The sequence below is a fragment of the Panthera tigris genome, chromosome F2 (assembly GCF_018350195.1).
Source record: "Panthera tigris isolate Pti1 chromosome F2, P.tigris_Pti1_mat1.1, whole genome shotgun sequence".
NCBI lineage: Eukaryota > Metazoa > Chordata > Mammalia > Carnivora > Felidae > Panthera > Panthera tigris.
The window spans coordinates 44275380-44290758 of record NC_056676.1 but is presented as its reverse complement, the minus strand read 5'-3'; the positions used below and the strand labels follow the sequence as shown (position 1 = coordinate 44290758).

Genomic DNA, 15379 nt, shown 5'->3' with positions numbered 1-15379 from the left:
CAGGTGGAGAGACAGTAGTGAGAAGCATACTAAGGTTGGATATGCCTGGGCGGCCTCTGTAGTAATTATGATATATGCTGGTCAGGATGGTTATAGAGAGACATTGTCATCTGAATTGTCTGATACGGTCTGAATTCATTGCCATGGTACATTTGGAGAGGCTTTTTTTGTTCCCTGTTGAATTTTCTTTTTTTTTTTTTTTAATTACATTGTATCAGCTAGGCAGGTGATACAGTTTTTTCCTAATATTAATACAATCACTCCAGCCTTGTTGTGTTTCCTGTTTGCATGCTATTTCTTTTTATGTCCATTAACTTTTTTCTTTTTTTTTTTAATTTTTAATGTTTATTTATTTTGAGAGAGAGAGAGAGAGAGAGAGCAAGCAGGGAAGGGGCAGAGAGAGAGGGAAACAGAATCTGAAGCAGGCTCCAGGCTCTGAGCTGTCAGCACAAGGCTCGATGCAGGGCTTGAATCCATGAACTGTAAGATCATGACCTGAGCTGAAGTCAGATGTTCAACTGACTGAGCCATCCAGGTGCCCCATTTATGTCCATTAACTTTAACCTATCTGTGCCTTTATATTTAAAGTGAAGTATGTTTTTCCCCCAGAATGTTTAAAATGTTCCACTTGTCTTCTGGTCTCCATATTTTCAAAGAGAAGTTTATGATGATTTAAATTGTTATATACAAGGGATTAATACATCACCTGTACATGTCACTTTTCTCTGTCTACTTTCAAGATTTTTTTCTTGGGTGCCTGGGTGGCTTAGTCAGTTAAGCATCCGACTTTGCCTCAGGTCATGATCTCACGTTTCGTGAGTTCGAGTCCCGCATCGGGCTCTGTGCTGACAGATCGGAGCCTGGAGCCTGCTTCAGATTCTGTGTTTCCCTCTCTTTGCTCCTCCCCCACTCACACTCTGTCTCCCTCTGTCAAAAATAAATAAATGTTAAAAAAAATTCTTTTAAGATTTTTTTGTTTTGTTTTTCAGCAAACCTAGGCATAAATATTTGTCATTGCTGTTGTTTTCAATCCTCTTTACAGTTGATGAACTTCCTAAATCTGTAAATTTGCATCTGTTGCTAAAACTTCAGAGAATGTATTTGGTTATTATTTCTTCAGATTTATTTTTATTTTATTTTATTTATTTTATTATTTTATTTTATTTTATTTTATTTTATTTTATTTTATTTTATTTTATTTTATTTTATTTTATGTATATATATCCCCCCACCCCCACCCCATTCACTCATTATCTAACCTCTGGGACTCCAGTGTATCTGTTAAATCTCTTGACATTATCCCAGAAGTCCCTGAACTCTTTTTTTCTCTTTCAGTCTCTTCTCCCTCTTCTTCAAATTGGATAATTTCTATTGATCTTTTTCCAGCAGATCTTTTGTCATCTCCATCCTGCTATTAAGCATATCCAGTAAACTTTCATTCCAGATACATATTCAGTGTTTCGTTTCTCTAAAATTTCCATGTGGGTCTTTGTTATGTTTCCTATTTCTCTGCTGAGGTTTCCCATTTCTTCATTCATTATGAGCATATTTTCCCTTACTGAGTTTAATTATAGCTGCTTTAAAGTCCTGTCAGTTTCTCTATGAGGGTCATGTCAAGGTAGATCTCTGTTGATTATCTTTTCCTTTGAGAGTGGATCATATTTTCCTGACGTTGAAATGTCAAGTGATTTTGGGTTATATCCCAAACATGGTAGATGTTTTGTTGTGGAAGGGAAAGTGTTTTTGTTAACTCCCCAGATTAGTAGTTGCTTTTTGTATTTTGTCCACAATTGAAGGTTGTTATCTGTGAAAGAGTTAGTCTACTAGGAGCTTACTCTGACATACCAAACATACCAAAAACTGAACTCCTTACATGCTTTCTGACCCTTTAACTGCCTCTCAGGCTTCCTGCTAAACTACATGCCCACACCATCACACAGACAGATTCTTTATGTCTCCATCAGGTGGAGTCGATCAGGACTGCCAAGGGTAATACAGTCATAAAGATAAAGTTTATCGTTCTCACAACTAACATTCTTGTTTCTTGCATCCTCCTCCTTGCCACCCTGACACACACACTTTCGTCACCAGAGGTGAAAGAATTTTGATGTACCTAGCAACAGGTACCACTGCCCCATCAGGGGTGTGGGGAGACAGGAAAATCCCAGAACAAGGTGATGACAGAAGCCAGGAAATGTAGTATATAAGAGTGGATGGCAGAAAGCTCTGTCAGTACAGGCTGGCATGGATGTGGGCATGTATACATGAGCTGAAAGGGAAAGAGAGTTTATTTATTTTATTTTTTTTTTATGTTTATTTATTTCTGAGACAGAGCATGAGTGGGAGAGGGGCAGAGAGACAGGGAGACACAGAATCGGAAGCAGGCTCCAGGCTCTGAGCTGTCAGCACAGAGCCCAACACGGGGCTCGAACTCACAAACCGTGAGATCATGACCTGAGCCAAAGTCGGTCGCTCAACCGACTGAGCCACCCAGGCGTCCCTGAGAGGGAAAGAGATTTTAAAAAGAAGGGGAGACAGAAGGGCCAGGAGCCAGCTGTGCCCACACTTGTGCTTGGCCTTTACCGTGTGGTTTCATGTAATCTTCAGAACAACCCTGTGAAATGAGTTATAGTATTTGTATTTTATTTGAGAGGCTCAGAAACTGAAAGAACTCACATGATTTTCTTCAAGTCACACAACTTAATAAATGAGGAGGCAGAAAATAAAATGTCATTTTGCTTTCCTAAGGTTGGTTTTACTCATATGAAGTCCCTCTGGAAACCCTGGGGAATGGGAAGGGTCTTTCTAGGTTCTGCCACCTTCCTCAGTGAGAAGCCCAGGCATCTGACCTCGAAAAGTTGGCTAAGAAGCTGCACTGTGACCCTCTTCTTTGTTTCAGGTCTTTACTCTCTGCTCAGAAGGCAAACTTGATCTGCCTTAAGTTTAGTTTAGCTATGGTAAGCCCTTCCCCACTTCTCAACAACCCTTCCCTTTCCCCACCCCACGCTCAGATCTGTCTCAGTGTGCTTCTTGATGGGTTGATGGGCTTTGTAATAAGCCAGATCCTTAACAAAAAGAGTTTCAGTACTCTTAGGAAGATACACAGGGATCACTTTGTCAGAGGCAGATTACTTGAAGTTGAAATTCTTATTTACAGATTTCTCTCACTTCTCTGACCTCTAGTGCCCTTGTCCTTGTGCTCACTCTAAAATTTCCATTCCATTGAGTAATGTTCAGAGAGAAAAGCACATTCCAAGAGGCATTACCTTCTTCCACACATAGCTCAAGAGTCTGAATTCAGGTCCCTCTCTCTCTTCAGTTTTTTTCCTACACCTCTCTGTGTCTAGGATGCTCAGAGAAGTTCACTGGTTCTAACTATGGATGATTTTGTACTCCAGGACCGTTTGGTAGTCTGGAGATATTTGGGGGGAATGCTAGGAGCATCTAGTTAGTAGAAGCCAGGGTTGCTGCTAAACCCTCTACGGTGCACAGGACAGCCCTCCAAAACAAAGAGCTGGGCAACCCAAAATGTCAATATTGTCCAGGTTGAGAAACCCTGCAACAGACTTCTAGAGCCTTTCTCTGTGTCCTTTTCTTTCCTTGTCCCTTTCCTTCATTAGGGCCATTCCTCCTGGTCTAATATTATGCTAGGCCAGCATTGCAACTTTATACCTCATCATTGAAGCTTTTCCATGCCTGTCCAGCAGTCAGAGCTGCAGGGGTGACCATTTCTGGTGGAAGGCATCTGGTGGAATGGGAAGTTACGGAATGAACTGCTAAGGGACTCTTGGGAAAGAACCCATGAGTGGGATTTGTGGATAGGAGTAGTACAGGAACCATCAGTCCTCAGCCATGGCCATCGTGGATGTATCTTGGCTGCTATGGAGCTGGAGTTAGGACTTGTCTTTCAGTGGACATGTATGTGATGGGAGAGGAAATCATCAACAGTGATATAATTTATAAATCTTAGAGAACTTGAAAAATTTGGGGGTTGAATCTAAAAATGGTTTTGGCTATGGTTATTTTTGAAATGAAATAAATTATGAATAATTGTCACTTGCTCAGTATCTATTATTTATGTCATTAGAAGTACCACGTTGATTTTTTTTGGTAAGCTGTGTTTTATTGCACCTCTAAAATCTGTTCCTGTATTTGCCTTTTTCATTTGCCAGTAACAAGATTGTCAGTTCTCAACTTAAAAAAGAGAGAGAGAGAGAGAAAGAGACATTGTTCTCACCTGGAATCAATTTTCCCCCTTTTCTGTTGGAATGAATATCCTAGTTACAAGGGGCCCACACAACCAGAACATTTACCCATAGCCATTTAAGACTGCTGATAAGTATAAAGTATAACTCTGTTACAGTGACCTCATGTCAGTGTCCTTTGCAATTCTGATTAGTCCCAGTAATTATTTTGGACCTTTCATCACCTCTCCCAAGTCTCTGCCCCGTGTTAGAGTTTGTGGGGCAGTAAAGCTCTGAGCACTAGACAAAGGTGCTCCCAAGTCTTCACATCTGCAAGAAAATCACTGCATGACTCTCACCTTCCCTCTACACCTTTGGTTTTGACAAATTATCTGGAGAAAACAGAGGACATTATTACGTTGCATACACTTAGAACATGAAACTTTTCTCCCCCAAGAGTTTGAATAAAAACTTGTAACTTACATTAAGTGCATTGGATTAAATGTCAAGTGTCGAATGTTGACGTTTTCTCTGCCCAATGTATCTACCTTTGCCTTGAAATGTATCTACCTTTGCCTTGAAGTGTATCTGAGGTATAGATAGTGCTTATGGTGCTACATAGTTCACTTTCTTTTTAAAAAATTTTTTTAATGTTTTTATTTATTTCTGAGAGAGAGAGAGAGAGAGAGAGAGAGACCCAGCATGAGCAGGGGAGGGGCAGAGAGAGAGGGAGACACAGAATCCCAAGCAGGCTCCAGGCTCCGAGCTGACAGCAGGGAGCCCGATGTCAGGGTTCAAACTCATGAACCACGAGATCATGACCTAAGCCGAAGTTGGACACTTAACTGACTAAGTCACCCAGGCGCCCCTAACTTTAAAATAAATTTGAACATCACACTACTCTGTCTCCTATACTTAGTCATGACCAACTGTCATGATTATGTCATGACCAGTATGTCATGATTAGCTGTTAGGATTAAATAAGAATTTAATCAGCAGCTCAAATGGTCCCACTTGGGAGTAAGCTAAGAAAGGTCACTGAGGGGCGCCTGGGTGGTCCAGTCGGTTGAGCGTCCGTCCGACTTTGGCTCAGGTCATGATCTCACCGGTCATGAGTTTGAGCCCCGCATCGGGCTCTGTGCTCATGGCTCAGAGCCCGGAGCCTGCTTCCAGTTCTGTGTCTCCCTCTCTCTCTGCCCCTTCCCCGCTCGTACTCTGTCTCTCTCTCTCTCTCTCTCTCTCTCTCTCTCAAAAATAAGTATTCAAAAATTTTTTTAAAAATTAAAAAAAAAGGTCATTGACACATAGAACAAGAAATTCTAGGGGAGCATTGTTCCAAATTTGGGGGTAAATTATTATTGTTAAACCTGCTGTTTACAAGATTCTCAAAGTTTTAGCCCACAGGGACATGGTGGCAGTGTTTTGTTTCACTTCTTTAAGCTTGATGTTTAGTTTTATTACAGTATAGCTGTCAGATGTTGCTTTAAAAGCCCTTAAAAGATTTAATTGTCTTGGGCAGCGTCTGACTTGGCTCAGGTCATGATCTCACAGTTCATGAGTTCAAGCCCCACATCAGGCTCTGTGCTGACAGCTCAGAGCCTGGATGGAGCCTGCTTTGGATTCTGTGTCTCCCTCTCTCTCTGCTCCTCCCCTGCTCACATTCTGTCTCTCAAAAAGAAATAAACATTAAAAAAAAAAAAAACTTAAAAAAAAGATTTGTCTTTATTTTTAAATATTTCAGATGCATGCTTTTTCTGCTCAGACCTCATTTTTGTTATATGACCTGGAGGTATTTTCTTCAGATAGTATTTAATCTTATTATGGATTAATGTTTCTGGTACTATGATTTTTTACTTTCCAAAACATAGCAGCCTTCAGAACAATCTAGTAAAAAACCTATTGCAGTCAACTCTAACACTGCTTCATTGGGCTTGAGAAATGAAAGGCTTTTGAGGTAAGCTAAGGGAAACCATCTCTGTCATCATGGTCTTTTCCCTCATTATTTTTTATGTAGATAGGTATTCTACATTCTGCCTCCTCTTCTGGCCACTGTTCTTGGTCTCTCTGACCAAGTTGATATTCACATGTTAAGCAGAAGCCTTTCAGGCACTCGAACCTGAGAGTCTACCAACCTCTGGCCTCTACCCAACAGTAAGATGTCAACGATTTGAATTGAGGCTCCTAATATGAAAACTGTGGTAATATATTGATCAAGACATTTTAGTTTGTTGAATGTGGGTATACGGATGAATTCTGATTTCACGAAACACCATCACAGTAACATCTTTAATGATTAATATTGAATTGTTCCGCGTACCTTTAAATGTGCCATAGTGATGATAAACATTGATAAATTGATACACAGAATCTTCCACAGTGGTTTTTGAAATGTAAAATGGCACTCATTATTAATGTATTATTTATGAGTCACAGCCAGGGTGATGATGCATCATCCCTTGTTACTATCTACTATTAGCAGATATTACTAAAATAGTAGCATCTACTCTTTTGTCTGTGATAGGCCGCTCTTTAGACAAATTACACATTGATTAGTAAGAATTCAAGCTTTTCAGTGTCTGGTCAAGGCAAAATTCCACCTCAAAATTCAACAGAATCAAGAGAAACTGCAGACCCTGAAAAGATACTTACAAGACTAGGAAAACTCTTGGACTATGGGGATATATTTATGCTTAGTTCTTTTAGCTTATTGAACAAGAATTTATTAGGCACCTGCTAATTGCTAGGTTAGGACCTGAAGGAGGAGAAGGAGGGAGTGAACAGTAGTGTAAAGTGCAGCTTGGCGGGCGGTGGGGGGGGGGGGGGGCGTCAAACAAGATAAAAACTATAAAAATTCATTTGATTTTAGTGACTTAAGAAGAGTGGTGTGGAGAACATGAGGGGGCAGAAACAGTGTGAGGTGAGTTGAAGTGTGGTTACCATTTTAGAAAGTAGACACTTTTTCTCCACACATCTGAGACGTTTGACTTTCAAGAGGAGAAAAGAGAAGTATGGCAACTAGAGGGGTGGTTTGCTGTGTTTAAGACAGGATGTATTTGGAAAGTATCTCAGTTTTGATGCGTAAAGAGTTTGATGGTGCACAAAGAAAGAGAACCATATAGTTAGGTTTCTAAGACCACCCCTGGCAATCTGGCCTTGGATCAGAGGGGAGGTATGAATCCTCCCTTAAAGCAGAGTGTATGGAAGATGGATGGGCAGGAATGTTTCTACACTGCATTGCTTTCTATTCGGAAAGAACTTGGAGCTTTGTCTTGTTATGAGAATCACAAGCTACTTTCTTTTAATCAAAAGTAATAGCTTCCTTTCATAGTACTTTTGATCTGTTCTTTATCTGCCATATAAATAAAGGCTATTATGCCTCCTAATGATCTCTCAGGGGTTATCAAAAAGTAACACATTTTTGAAGGTACTTTACAAAATTAAAGAATTTTAAAATGCTAAGTGCTTGCATAATCATTCATCTTAACCTCATAATTTGGGGGCCATTTTGCTCCCAATTTAGTATGGATTTTATGATCCAGAGCTGTTATTTTTTTTTTTTCTATTGCTTTTTACCTACTGATTTTCATTTACCTTCTTCTGTGGATTTTTGCTAGTTCAGGTATAGTAATTAGTATTAAATTATTTCTTGTAAACAAATCAGAAATAATATGAAACCAGATTTTTGGCATAAATAAAACATCTTTCGGTTTACTGTGAAAATTCTCATTTTTATCTTCCGTGTAACAGAAGATAAAGATTGTAGACTTAGCATAATACCTTGTACATTCAGTCATTTGAGATCTTAGATTTTGAGGAAATTGTGTTATTTAAGGAAGCCACTAAATCATTCTATACCTCATTAATTTTTTTTTTTAATGTTTATTTTTGAGACAGAGAGAGACAGAGCATGAACGGGGGAGGGTCAGAGAGAGACAGAGACAGAGAATCTGAAGCAGGCTCCAGGCTCTGAGCTGTTGGCACAGAGCCCAACACGGGGCTCAAACTCACAGACCGTGAGATCATAACCTGAGCCGAAGTCGGAGGCCCAACCGACTGAGCCACCCAGGAGCCCCTAAACCTCATTAATCTTATCTATAAAGTCAGAATAATGCCTATTTCCAAGTTATCTGTCCCATTTCACAGAATTACTATGAGGTCCATCTGATATGTCTGTAAACATGTAAAGTGTAAAATATTTTAAAATGTATTATGATGTGAAAAATATTAGACCCCAGGCTCTCCTGGCCAATTACAAGCTCCCCTTTGACTCGAAAGCACACTTGAATAAGCGTGATAAGAAATGAACACAGCTAGCACAGGGCTTTCACTTACCACTTAAGCATCACTGACTCGTAAGTTTCTGTGCTAATCTACATCTAATTTAAAAATCTCTAAGAAACTGTCTCTTTTGGGGGGAAAATTACTGCAGCTGATAAACTATGTATCTCTGTATAGGGTAATGTTTCAAAGTGCCAGCTCTGAAATTAGGCTGCCTTGGATTCGAATCCTGGCCATGCCTTTTAGCAGCTAAGTGTCTTGGGTAAGTTTAAATTCTTGGTGCCCCTGACAATTTTAACTCAGAAAAATGGTGGTGTTAACAGTACTGTTTCACAGAACAGTTGCCCTTCAGATGACAGCAGAGTCATTTAACAGCATAGTGTCTGCCAGTGCCATGTGCTCAATAGATGTGAGCTGTGATGTGTATGAAATTTATAGTGATATGAATCAATATATAAAATAATATTGCTTATAAAATAAGTACCTTCAGAAGATTAAATTATAAATAGCCAAGTTCTGACCAGATCTTTTCATTTAAGTAGCTTCACCCACGAGATTTTAAATACCTTTGGAAGAACATTTTCTCTCTTTGAATCATTACAATAGCTTACTTTTGGGGGTTCCAGATTTACACCTAGTAAGTAGTTGGCCACATACCTGTAGCCCAGAAATGGTAGTGGTGATTCTTTCTCTAACCAAAAAAGATTCTGAAATACTGTATACTATGCTTTAAAAAAAAAAAAAAAAAAAAAAATGGAAGCAGGTCTCTGCTCTGAGAAGGCAGACAACATGTGGTGCCAAATATGGCCACTAGAGGGTGCCGATAGCCAGCGACCTAGCCCTTCCTTAGAGACTGAGAGCTTGCCCTTGTGAGAGGGGTTCAGGAACTGCCACTAATCATGATCTGTAGAACTCAGTGGTGTCATGCTTTCTCGGTTCCAATCACCATTGATCTGATATTGGCCCATCTGCCTTCTCAGGGACCAGGGATTGAGCTGGAAACCTATTCCCCTCCTTTGTAAACCAGTTAACGCTGAGCCAATTGAGCTTTTCATGTTACCCCTGCCCTTTTCAAAGAGGCTCACCCATTCAGAAATCACGGTGGTCACAATTCAGTTGATTTAGGAGGATTTAATTGTATTCTATCCTACTGCTTCCACTTTTGCTGCTCTCAGTTATCCTATAAGTTAATTTCTTAATGAGATTTAAGAGATTTTACAAAATAGTTACCAATTATTCAGTACTTCATCATTCTGCAAAGTTAAAAACCCACTACTTAAAAATCAATAAACAGTGCCTTCATTTTTATACTCAGAGCAGAGATTTGGCAGGGGATGGGGAAACTTCCACTGCTGTTGACCTAGCAAAACTACCTAGTAGGAAATCTGCCCTCTTCATTTTTAGTTGGTATAATTCAGGATGACATTCATTAAAGGTCAATAAAAAACAAAATTTCTAGTGATTGAAAAACTATAGAAAACTAGGAGATAGCTGACAAAATCTGCCACTGCCTCAGTATTTTAGAGTCCTCTCTCCTTCCTTGGACAGCATGGTCGAGCACAGTCAGCTTTTCTGTCAGATGGGCTAAGAGAGTGAGGGTGGTCTACGTAGAAGACTCTGGAATGAGTAGGGTTGAGAGGAGGCCTTGAGCTTATCTCTGAGGAGGGGCCAGTGCCTGTTTCTTCCCTCTGGGTGAGCAGGAGAGATGTGTGGATTGGTGACCCCAGGACTGGAGTGGGCCTGCCTGACAGAAGATTATGCATTTTGGTTAAAAGAATTTAGAGCAGGAAGAGGTTCATTCACCTGGATCTTCCTAACTAAAAATGGGGTGGGTGTCATGGGAACCGAAAAACGGACAGTGTTGTGTAGACCAGATTACAATATTTGCAATATTTAAGTCAGTTTGAAGGTAATTCCTCTGCATGCAGTATCTTTCAAAATGACTTCCTCCTGCTCTGAATCTAATGAGGCAAAGGAAATTTCTCTCACAATATTTTTGTCTAAGAATGCTTTGGAGAATTCTGACATTTGTTGGTACTAGGTCTGTTGGGTCATTTCTTAAGGATTGGAAGTTACGTGATATTGTATACTAATACAAAATAATTTCAGGATAATCATCCAGTGGATTAGCTCCTCTGAATAACAGCATGTGCCAGTCACTTGCTAAAAACATTTTATGGAAAGTTCCTCAAGAGCACGTTGAATTTAACAGCCATATGCTTTTTTGTTACTTTTCCACAGGAGGTAAACCAATAGTATGTCTTTCATTTGATAGGTAATTAAAGATGCATTTTTCTTTTTATCCTTATTAAAATTGGACCATTTAAGGCTGAGGTGAAATTTTATCCTGAAAAATAAAATGTTAAGATTTGCTAGCAAAACTACTTCATATTAATGTATAGTATTCAAGCCAGAGCTCACATTCTGATCCCCAAGTTTCCACAAGAGACCACAACCTCCTGGCTTCCCAGGAGATGCAAAGTGAGATTGGCCAGTTAAGGTGAATCCCTCAATGTCCAGTTCTTGCTTCCGCTCCCATGTCCGCATTGGTGGTGGCGCACTCAGCAAGCAGGTGTTTGATTCAAGGGAAGATCTCACCAAAAGTGCTTGCCTCTGTGAGAGGTGATAGCGATAGCTTGTTCCAAGCCCACGCTGGAAAGTTCTGGGAACGTTGGGAATGTGCTCATTTTACAAGGTGGTATTACAAATACGAGTTTGATGCCATGTTCTCTATTAAATTAGTTGGTACCAAAAACAATTTTTAAAAATCTAATTTAGTGCCATTCTCAGACCAAAAAAAAAAAAAAAAAAGCCTTCATGAAAAATTCATTTTACTGTAGTCCCCTAAGTGTAAAAATTTTAGTTTGCTATAAATTTTTACCCTTAAGCTATTTTGCTTGCAAATGACACTGGCATATTACTGTCATCTTAATTTTCAGTGACTTATGCATAATAGTTGTGAGTCTAAGATGACGACATACCTCATAAACACTACTGTCCTCTCCCTAAACCAGAAAGTCGAAAGTTTGAAACATTACGTTTGCAAGTTGATGCCCCCCCAGTAAGACACATTTAATTTAGCCAGTTTTATGTTCACTTAGTCTCATTTTCTGTTTTATCTTAGATTAATAACATTTATGAACATATCTTAAAAGTTATTAACGAAAGGACAAGGGCAGAAGCTGTCATCTTCAGTTTTACTCAGTTAGTGGTTTTGCTTTGAAGTTTGCATAAGACTGATTGTTATTAAAGTAGGCAGGAATTTTTTTTTTTCTTTTAACGTTTCATAGGAGCTCTCTGATGTGTATTCTTTTAAATCCCTGAATATCTTCCCGGAGTTTTGACTGAATTCGTGAATTTGTATGTTAATATCTGGGAAATTTAAAATACTGTTTCAGCCACCAATCATGCCAATCTAAAAGTAATATTTATGTTAAATGTTATATTTTTGGTAAATTTTATTTTCTGAGGCCCACGTGGCAAGTAAGGATGAATAACTTTGATCAAAATTTGTCTTTGCTAAGTTTTAAAAAAATATTTTGCCATATTTGCGTCAGACCGTGATTCCTCTTCTGTGGTAGACTGATGCCTCAAAACTAGAGTCAGAGGTACCTGCTTATTTGTAGGTGTTGTTTCACTACTTAAAAAAATCATTGCAATCTGAGTTTCATGATTTGTGGTTTTCAGCTGACCTCTGTTTTTAAACTTTTTAGAGATTTGTCGAAGTAAATTTTGCATCTTTAAGATAGGAATTTAAATTGTCAGAGTAAGTTTTGTGAAACTGCTGCAGTAGAAAGCTACAAATGGTTGTTCTCGGTGATATTGGTAAGAACTCTATCCTCCCAGGGCACTTCATTCAATGCATGTTTGTCAAAAGAGTAAACTGTGGTGTTTATTATCGTTTTGAAGAATTTTTTTTACAGAAGCCATTTTTCTGGAAAAGAATGAGTCGGAATCAAAATAAATGTATTATCCGGCTTGCAGAATAAACATGTAATGGAGCATGAGACCATCCTGTAGTGGAATAAACGAAATATGCTGGATAATACCCTGATTTTCCCAGATACTCCTTTTCCTTTACTTAAGTTGTAAGTGCTCCTACTTGATAGCGTGAGCGCATGCGCGCGCGCGCGCGCGCGCGCGCGCACACACACACACACACACACACACACACACACACACACTTTTTTATTTTATTTTACTTTTTTGGAGTTAACAGATATGTGCCATAATGTTGAAGGGGACTTTTCCTGTTGCCACACATTAGCACTAGAGACCATAGCTGAAGACTGCAGTACCCCATATTTTGAGGAGAGCCACCAACAATTGAGGCCAGACATCTCTCTCCAGGGTTTACTAAAAGCCCTACCATCCTTCTTTCATTCAGTAAATATTTATTAGGTACCTGTTCCAGGTAGTGTTCTAGGCACTGGGGGTGCAGCCATTGAGAAAGTTCTACCCTTATGGAATTCACAATCCAGTGGTCTAGTAGAAGAAGAAAGTAGCTCTCTTCTTGCTTCGATTAAAGTCAGGGGTGGAGGGATGTCTTCCAGAGAGCCAGTCACAAATTGGTGGTGCCTGCAGGAAAGGGAGACTGGCATCTAGTATCCCAGCCAGCTGCTCGCTAAGCTGGTTGAACCAGGAAACCCACTGACGTGCCACTAGAGCAGAACTCAGTGGGGAAGTTCTGGGAGTCTGGGGGGCATATTAACATAGACATAAGGAAAAGATGCCTGGAATAAGAGAGCGATGTCCATGTCTCTCGCAAAGAGTTCTGTAGGTAGCAGACTTCTGTAGGTGGAGCCAAGGCCTGCAGGGTAACCGGGGTCATGTTGGCGTATTCTAGGAAAGAAGAGACTAGGGTACCTCTCCCTTTCCTTGGGTCCTGGTGGCCCCTGGAAAGTATGGAGAACAACCTCTGCAATCTCTGTGGCTCTAAACACGGAGGTCAGACATCATAATGCTGCCAAGGGGGCTTCCAGTCCAGAGGAGACAATACCTCACCCAGAGAGCTGCTCTCAAGAGGGGTGAGCACCATGATAGTACTGCCCACCCTGTCAGGAAATCCACACACACTCCTTAGTCACAAACCACCAGTAATCAACCAAACCAGAGCAGGACTGAAACCTCCTTCCACCAACAAGTAACCATTCCCATCACAGGATCCCGGTTTTCTTCCCAGCTCCCAGCTCCCAGCACCAGAGGAGCTAGACCTTGAAAAGAGATGGGAAGAAGGTTCTAGATGCAGGCAGCCTCTCTTTCCACTGTAAGCCTCTTGGTCTGTGCAAGCCCATACTGAGGGAAGGAACAAAGTTTATCATTAATATGACATTGAAGTTTATAATTAGTCTGGACTTTTAATAACTAAAAGTGACCAGAAATCAGTGAGATCTGTCCAAGATTCCTTAAGGGATGTGTCAGGGAAATTTGGCCTAGCACAGCTGAAAAAGTATGAGTGGAGAAAAATGAAACTCTTTTAAGTTTATATAATGGTTACACAAAGATTTGACTGCCCAATAAACTAGTTACAGATATATTTTAAGGACTTTGTAAAAAAAATTGTAATTTAAAAGAAGATTTTTATGTTTATTTATTTTTGAGAGAAAGAGAGAGAGCACAAGTTGGGGAGGGGCAGAGAGAAAGAGAGACAGAATCCCAAGCAGGCCCCGTGCCATCAGCGCAGAGCCCGACGTGGGGCTCGACCCCATGAACCGTGAGACCATGACCCAAGCCCAGATGAAGAGTCAGCCGCTTAACTGACTGCACCACCCAGCCTCCCCAAGGACTGTTTTTGGAAATGTTTATTATCTTCCATACTAGTCATAAAGTTAATTTTTAAAGAAATAAAATATATAAGCAAAGTTAATCACTCAATTTGTTAATCTCATTTATGGCTTAATCAGTGTTTTAAGATATTCAAAGTATTCATCGGAATCGCTAAGAGAAGGCATCAAAGCTAATAGAACTTCTTCATCTGGCCCTTAATAGATCTGGAAAGATTTAATTAGTAATTTGGTTTTAAGTTACTCAGATTTTGTTGTATTGGGCCTAGAATTTTAGAGCAGCTTACAGTATAACAGGGCTGTACGGGAATGAACTCCTCCCTGATATTTTTAGCAGACAAAACTACTACTAGAAACTGAAAAGCATAGAAGGAATGGGTATTCAGCTGCCATTAAGGAATGCAACTGAAATGTCATCATTCCTTTTTCACATGGGTGGCTCAAGTTTCTCCAGATCAGGGTGATGATAGGGATGCTTACCAGCTTGCAGCTCATGGGGAGATCCCAGCTGAACACAACACCAAAGCAGCGAGCGGACAGTCCGAATGGGCACAAGCCAAGTCTTGCTTCTGTATCAAGGGGACATGTCTTGTTGGTTTTGTCTTGGCATTTCTCTTATTGATAAAATGATGGTGTCTATCCCAAATCACTATGTAGGAATGTATTTATTTTGCTAGAGAGCTGATAAAATTAAAAATGCTTAAACATATCACTGACTTCATAAGGCCGATTATAGCTAAAATACAACGATAACTTATAAATAAAATACTCCATTGAGAGGAAAGCTGGGATTTTTAAAAGCAGTGCTTCCCTACTTTTAATCTCTGAACAATCTGTCAGGAACTGTTTTATGTGATATCTGGATTTTGAAGTGCTTGTAGATCTTGGGAGACCTAGGAAACAGCTCTTAGTAGACTCCAATCCCAACTTCTATTAGTGGGTTTGATGTGGGCTGTGAGTGCCTGCATGAACACGTCTAGCTGGGAGACCTGTGGTGGGTCACTTGGGCTCTCCTGGTGTCCTGACCTCTAAAATAGGGCTGATAATATCTACCCCATAAGGTAATTGGTAGGATTAAATGACTTCATGCCCAGAGCGTAGGACAGTGTCTAACACATTGTAAATGATTAGTAG

The 15379-nt window shown here is 39.9% G+C and overlaps 1 protein-coding gene and 1 long non-coding RNA gene across 4 annotated transcripts in view; one reads left to right on the top strand and one right to left on the bottom strand.

The window, feature by feature from the left end:
- The window catches only part of LOC122234855, a 32952-nt gene that overhangs the window by 6379 nt on the left and 11194 nt on the right, over positions 1-15379 (bottom strand). Inside the window, exons 2-5 of one of the 3 annotated variants that reach the window (XR_006212793.1) lie at positions 14726-14814; positions 13676-13757; positions 12868-13304; positions 12412-12476 (exon numbers count right to left, since the gene is read on the bottom strand). This is a non-coding gene — a long non-coding RNA (uncharacterized LOC122234855). Of the gene's footprint in view, positions 1-12411; positions 12477-12641; positions 13305-13675; positions 13758-14725; positions 14815-15379 lie in introns of those variants that run through there. The other 2 variants (XR_006212792.1, XR_006212791.1) reach the window with 2 other exon arrangements.
- STK3 (serine/threonine kinase 3) overlaps positions 1-15379 on the top strand; it is a 292559-nt gene that overhangs the window by 267386 nt on the left and 9794 nt on the right. The gene's annotated exons all lie outside the window — the stretch shown is intronic.